This window comes from Mastomys coucha, unplaced genomic scaffold, assembly GCF_008632895.1.
Source record: "Mastomys coucha isolate ucsf_1 unplaced genomic scaffold, UCSF_Mcou_1 pScaffold7, whole genome shotgun sequence".
In the NCBI taxonomy this organism is placed as follows: domain Eukaryota; kingdom Metazoa; phylum Chordata; class Mammalia; order Rodentia; family Muridae; genus Mastomys; species Mastomys coucha.
The window spans coordinates 20,327,312-20,332,974 of NW_022196913.1; the positions used below are offsets into that span (position 1 = coordinate 20,327,312).

Consider the following 5,663-nt stretch of genomic DNA (forward strand, 5'->3'; position numbering starts at 1 on the left):
ATTTTATTTTATTTTTTTTGAAAACAGATTTTTTTCATGGGAAGGAACTAAACACCGTGAGTTATCAGCAGCTTGTCCGTGCCTCTGAACCATCCGCCTCCTGTCATTTAGTTGAATCAGAGGACACTTGTCAGTCACCTGCTTAGGGTGTCCACATCCTCTGGCTTGCATGTTTGACTGAATCATAGAATCTGTGAGCAGCAGCTAACCACAGAGTCCTGGAAAACGGCCTCCTTTCCCAGCCTGTCTCCTTGCTTCAGGGATAGTGAGGGAAGAGCGATTAATAGCCTGGATGCAAGCTTAAGGACATACGGTTTGCTTGAGAGGAAAAGTGAATATTCTCACTTCTTGATCTCTGCCAACTTTATATGGGCCCAGCTGCTGCACAGGGCGAACACACTAGTCCAGAGTTAGCTATGCCCCTAAGATGTGTGTCACCACAAGCCACCGGCCAGCACTGAAATGCAGGTTTCCCCCTATCTGCACAAAGGAGCTCTATCCTCAAAGGAACTTTGTTTCTTGACCAGCTCACTAATTGTGATTGAAAACACCAGCTCTCCAGCAATGCTCACGCATCCGAGTTAGCAGAAACAAGACAGGCCCTAATTGCTCCATTTACATAAAAGTAGAAACATACAACTTCTAAATATAAATCTCTGGCACATCGCTTCTTTTGCAATTACAGTAAAATAAGGTACCAGTTTCCCTCCGGGCTCCTCCTCACAGCAAGCTGCTCCCCGGGTTCGCTAGTGGCTGCTCCTCCAGGCAGCACAGGGCCAGCGTGGAGTTGGAGCTTTGTGAAGTAGCCAGTAAATCAGAACGCCTCCGCTAGGTGCAGAGCGCGGTGGCAGCGGGCCACTCTGCCAGTGCGGTAGTCGGTGGGACCGAACTCCACACTCGGGAAGGGGCAGTCTGCGGGTGCGGGGCCTGAGCTGCCGCTCGCCTCGGGTGGCCAGGAGACCGGCAGCCCCACTGCAGGTCCCGGTCCCTGACATTCCCTGGCACCGAGGGCTGGGATCAGAGATTCCCAGCTGCACTCACTGAACAGTGATTTTTTTTTTCTTTCCCCTCCCTGAATTCTTTAGCTGCCAAAAGGGGGGGAAAAATCAAGAGCTGCGCTTTTAAACGAAGTTGCCCTTGCTGGTGTTCAGGGTAAAAATAGAGGCGGCCGCTTGGACCAGCTTGGCCCCTGAGTCCAGGCGTCCCGCGAGCCGGGTTGGAGCTGCGCATTCGGGAGTGATCCCTGGAAACTGCCAGCAGGTGCTGCTCAAGGTACGGTGGCAGGCTGAAAAGGGACAGGGCCTGGGTGCAGGGAGTCTCCGCGGGAGGGGCAGGAAGTGAAAGAGAAACCAACCCCGCTCAGAGCTGCGCTGACCAGCGCACGCCCTGGGCCCTGGAATTCAGCTGGGAAACGCTCATCCTCAGCCCAGAATATTCCACAGAAGCTATTTTAACCTGCCTGCTTCCTCCACCACCCCCACCTGGATTTCCATGGAAAGAGAGGAGGCTTTCCCAACGTGGTTCCAGCTCTGAGGTTGGGGGAGATCCAGCTACGTCATAGCTTAGCAAGTTGGCACCTTTCATGGTGTCAAAGGCCAACAGGGTCTCAGAGTGACCCTATGTGAGGTGGCTCCTGCAGTCAGGGTCTTGAACATTCCCATGACACACATGCTTAAGAAACTACTGGGATGCTCGGAAATCACATTCTTTTGTGACCACTGAGTTTTGATTTTGAAATTATACATCCCACTTTATAGATGGAAACACTGAGGCTTGAGTTTAAACGCAGAGGGAGCCTCGGAGTTGGGGTATGATCCGGGCACTTTTCTGTGCCAACCCAGTCAACAGTCTACATTCGGGTGCAAGTGGTACTTTCGCTGAAGTTATGTGTGAGGCAAGAAGTGAGTTTAGATGCTCAGGGGTTCTTATCCAACAGTATGGAAGTGCTTCTCTTCCAAAGATTTATGTTCATCCCGGGGTTGGAGTGGAATTGACCATCACTGATTTTCTTTCTGTCTTTGCCACCATATTCCTGTCATTTTCCCCTGCAACTTTATTTCCTACTTCAGTTCTCTTATTCGGTTCTTAGAATACTCCTTCTCCCCTGCCCCCCCCCACGCCCATATAGCTAGCATCCACACTTTGCAGGTAGTCAAGAGAGACCCTTTCACAGACAGCTCCTGGTGTCATAAAGGAACCTTCCCCACTTCGAATCAGGAGACCAGAGCCTCTATAGTTTGCTTGTGGGCACAGTGAAAAGTTTATTTTATGCATGTTAAATCCGGCACACAAAACAACATGTCTGGTCATATGGCTTTCATTAGCTCCCAGTTTTGCACATTTTATCCAACTTGTCATAAGAACCTGGCCAGTGCTTTCGCTGCACTCTTTCCTGAGAACAAGAGCCCTTCTTCACTGTGTTTATCGGAGCATTCCTTCTCTCTGTCATCTCCCTGCCAGTGTGACCCAGGCAAACCTAACTTTGCTTCTGTTTGAAGGAGAGTTCACTTCTTTTCCTTAAACTCACATTTATAGTGTTTGCAAATGATTGGACTTGAAGTTCTAGCTTTTAAAGAAAAGATGCATTTTGTGTGTGTGTGTGTGTGTGTGTGTGTGTGTGTGTGTGTGTGTGTGTGTATCATTGTTTTTGCTAGTTAGGATGGGACTCTAAAGATCTAGGCGGGATCCTTATGAAGTTCACTTGCAAAGGAAGACCATTTCCCAAGTCTGAGGTGATAAATGATGTATGAAGCAGGCATTCAATTTCAAGGTGTAAATTAATAGTGTGAGTCAAAGCAGGGAGACCATCACCACCAATAATACCATACAGATTTCCTGGTATTTTCCTCAAGAAAATATTTTACTATAATCATAATTATAAAGCTAGAATTCCTATAAAGAATATTATGAATTTTCTTGGCTGTGGAAAAAGTACAGTGCTTTGCAAATAGAAGTAATTTTATGAAGTAACAGATGTTTTATGTATAGACATAAAAGCTGAGCCTGAGTCTAATAAGAGGTGTATGTATGAATAGTAAAATGTCAAAGCTGGACACTCTTGGAGATGTGTGTATTTGGTTCTCTTATGTTTGTAAAGGGCGGACTATTCCTAGCCACAGGCTTTACTGGCTCAGTACATCACCCAGGTCGTGTCTCAGAAGCCAAGAGAGATTTCCATTAGATAATGAATTATGAAATGTCTCACACTGGAAAAGCGAGTCATCTGCTGATGTCATGCTGATTCTAACCAATCCTAAACAAAGCCCCAGCCCTCCTCTTTGAGAGGTACCAATGTGTGAGTGTACAACTAAGTACTACAGTATAAAACTTCACAGTGCCAATACCATGAAGAGGAATTCAGACAGCTCTGACCTCATGAGACAAGAGCCGGCTGACAAAACAGAAAGGACCCAAAAGGTAATGCTTTTAAATTCTTGCTTCTGAGCTCTCTACACATTAAAAGTCAGGATGGCTAAAAGGACTTTTACAACTTTTTGGCACCTCCATAGGCATTGTAGTTTGTATCATTTTCTATTGTGCAGGCAGGTTAATACTGTTTTTTAATAGTCCTAGAGCATGCAAATAGATTATGTGTTTATACAACCCACTCAGCACACATATACAAGTACATATGCCAAAAAGAAAGTTATTTTTAAGAGTTCCATTTGCAAACAGTAAATCCAGGGAACACACACATATTCACATGCAGAGAGAATCCAAACATTGATAAGTTGCTCTTATCCAAATGCTACTATTAAGACTCTCGAGTTGTTTAGAGTCATTAAACTTTTAGCTCTATGTTAGTCTGTCTCGTAAAACTTAACTGCACTACAAAATGCTCTGAGTTCTGTATCTATAACTCCAAATAGGTGGGTGACGTTATTATAACACCAAGATGTTCTTCTGAGCCATTGTGATGCCAGTGCCTCCACTTCTCTCAATATTTTAAAATGAGAGTTTTAGGTAATATGGACAGTCTTATTAACAACAGCAGAGTCCTTGGTGTTTCTGGAGCTGGGAGTCCTCCTAGCCCTGCAAAGGTGTCAGTGGGCTTGTAACTGAGAAAGCCTTGTGAATTGTTGCTTTGGGAAAAGCCAGCATTTGTGTGGTTCAGGGAAGCATTGTTAGCTGTCAAAACTGAAGTTTAACCTAGTGTCATGATTTTATCAACTTCTTCTCCTTGTATGTGGATCTTATGCTTGTAGTTCTAACACCTATTAAATCTGTCCTCCTGACCTGCTTTGCTAGACTAGAATGCTCTGAACATAGTAGGTATCAGACAGAAGGAAATGTATCTAAGAAACCCGAGAGGGCTTATATGTAGGGAAGAGACTGGGAAAGGAGGACTACTTTAACAGAAGGACACCTTAAAGATACTTCTGCATGATAAAAGCAATAAGACAAGAATGAAAAGGTGGTGTGAAGAATTTTTTTTAAAAAGCCTCAGAAAGGAATTGTTTTAAAGTGCACATTGGTCTTGTTCTGTGAGGATACTGTAATCCTCAATGAACACAGCTCAGCTGGTACTTTGAACAGAAATGACACAGCCAGGCAGCCTGCCATGAATGCTATGCTATGGTCAAGGCTGGCAAGGGGAGGTGGGCAAGCAGAACAACAAAGCAAGAGCAGTTAATGCCACAGAAAAAAGAATTTGCCAATATAGTTAGAGATTTGTGCCCTCTAGGCCAGTTACTCATATCATAAGATTACACCGTCTTTCATGAAAGGATGTGAGAAAGGCCAAATGAATTCTGTGTTTTATTTGTGAAGCCAGAACAATGGGCAGTGGGCTATACTTTTTGAATATGTGTGCATGCAGGGTAGAGAGAGGAGATGCAGGGAGTGGGAGGGGGGAGTACCTTCCCTGACTATGTAAAATGCTGCTTGCCCAAGGGAGCTTCCAATGCCCTGCTGTGGTGCCCATTTGGCAAAAGCAGAGTGGATTATATGACCCCAGACAAAAGTTCTGCTGCGCTCCAGGTCCCATAAGGTCTCTGGCTGGCATGAGGACCCTGGACATTTAAATATGAATGAATGGCCCAAAGGAATGGTTCTGGATTCTGTCAGGCAGAACAACCAGCTGTCTCAGGCAGCCCCTGTGCCCCAGGTCCCAGACCCCTGTCCTGCACTACCAATCTGAGGACCGCCCTCAGACCCACATCAGGGTCAGGTGGGTCTTACTCAAGGAAAACACAAGGCCATGGGAGATGACTAGGGGCCACTTTCCTATCTAGCTATGTCACTGAACAGGAACAGTACATTTAATTTGCTTGGGTTCCCCCTCCAGAGAAGAAAGGTGAGGCAAGAAAAATGAATTGAGCGGAGAAAGATGAAAAGAAAGAAAAATTAAAAGTCGAAAAAAAAGAAAGAAACCCCCAGACTAAAAGTGAACAGAATTAGAAGAATTTAAGAATTTATTGTAGAGAGGACTGAAGAGTTCCCCCCTCCAAGCCCCCCAGAGAATGGTAGGATTGGAAGAGAGGTGAGCGTGAGGGAGCAAGGAGTAGCAAGAAGGCAGCCTGTCAGAAACAGGCTGTCGGTCCCTCCTCTCTAGTCACAGCTCATACTCACAGGCGCCCTCCCTCCTCCCTCTCCCATTCACTCACTCACTTAGGGCCAATCCGTGTCTCTCTCTCTCTCTCTCTCTCTCTCTCTCTCTCTCT

The 5,663-nt window shown here is 45.7% G+C and overlaps 1 protein-coding gene across 1 annotated transcript in view; it reads left to right on the top strand.

The window, feature by feature from the left end:
* The first annotated feature begins 1,046 nt into the window (after positions 1-1,046).
* The window catches only part of Inhba (inhibin subunit beta A), a 19,466-nt gene continuing 14,849 nt past the window's right edge, over positions 1,047-5,663 (top strand). Inside the window, exons 1-2 of the mRNA XM_031358664.1 lie at positions 1,047-1,272; positions 3,336-3,417. The gene's annotated coding sequence lies outside the window, so the exon portion shown is untranslated. The remainder of the gene's footprint in view (positions 1,273-3,335; positions 3,418-5,663) is intronic.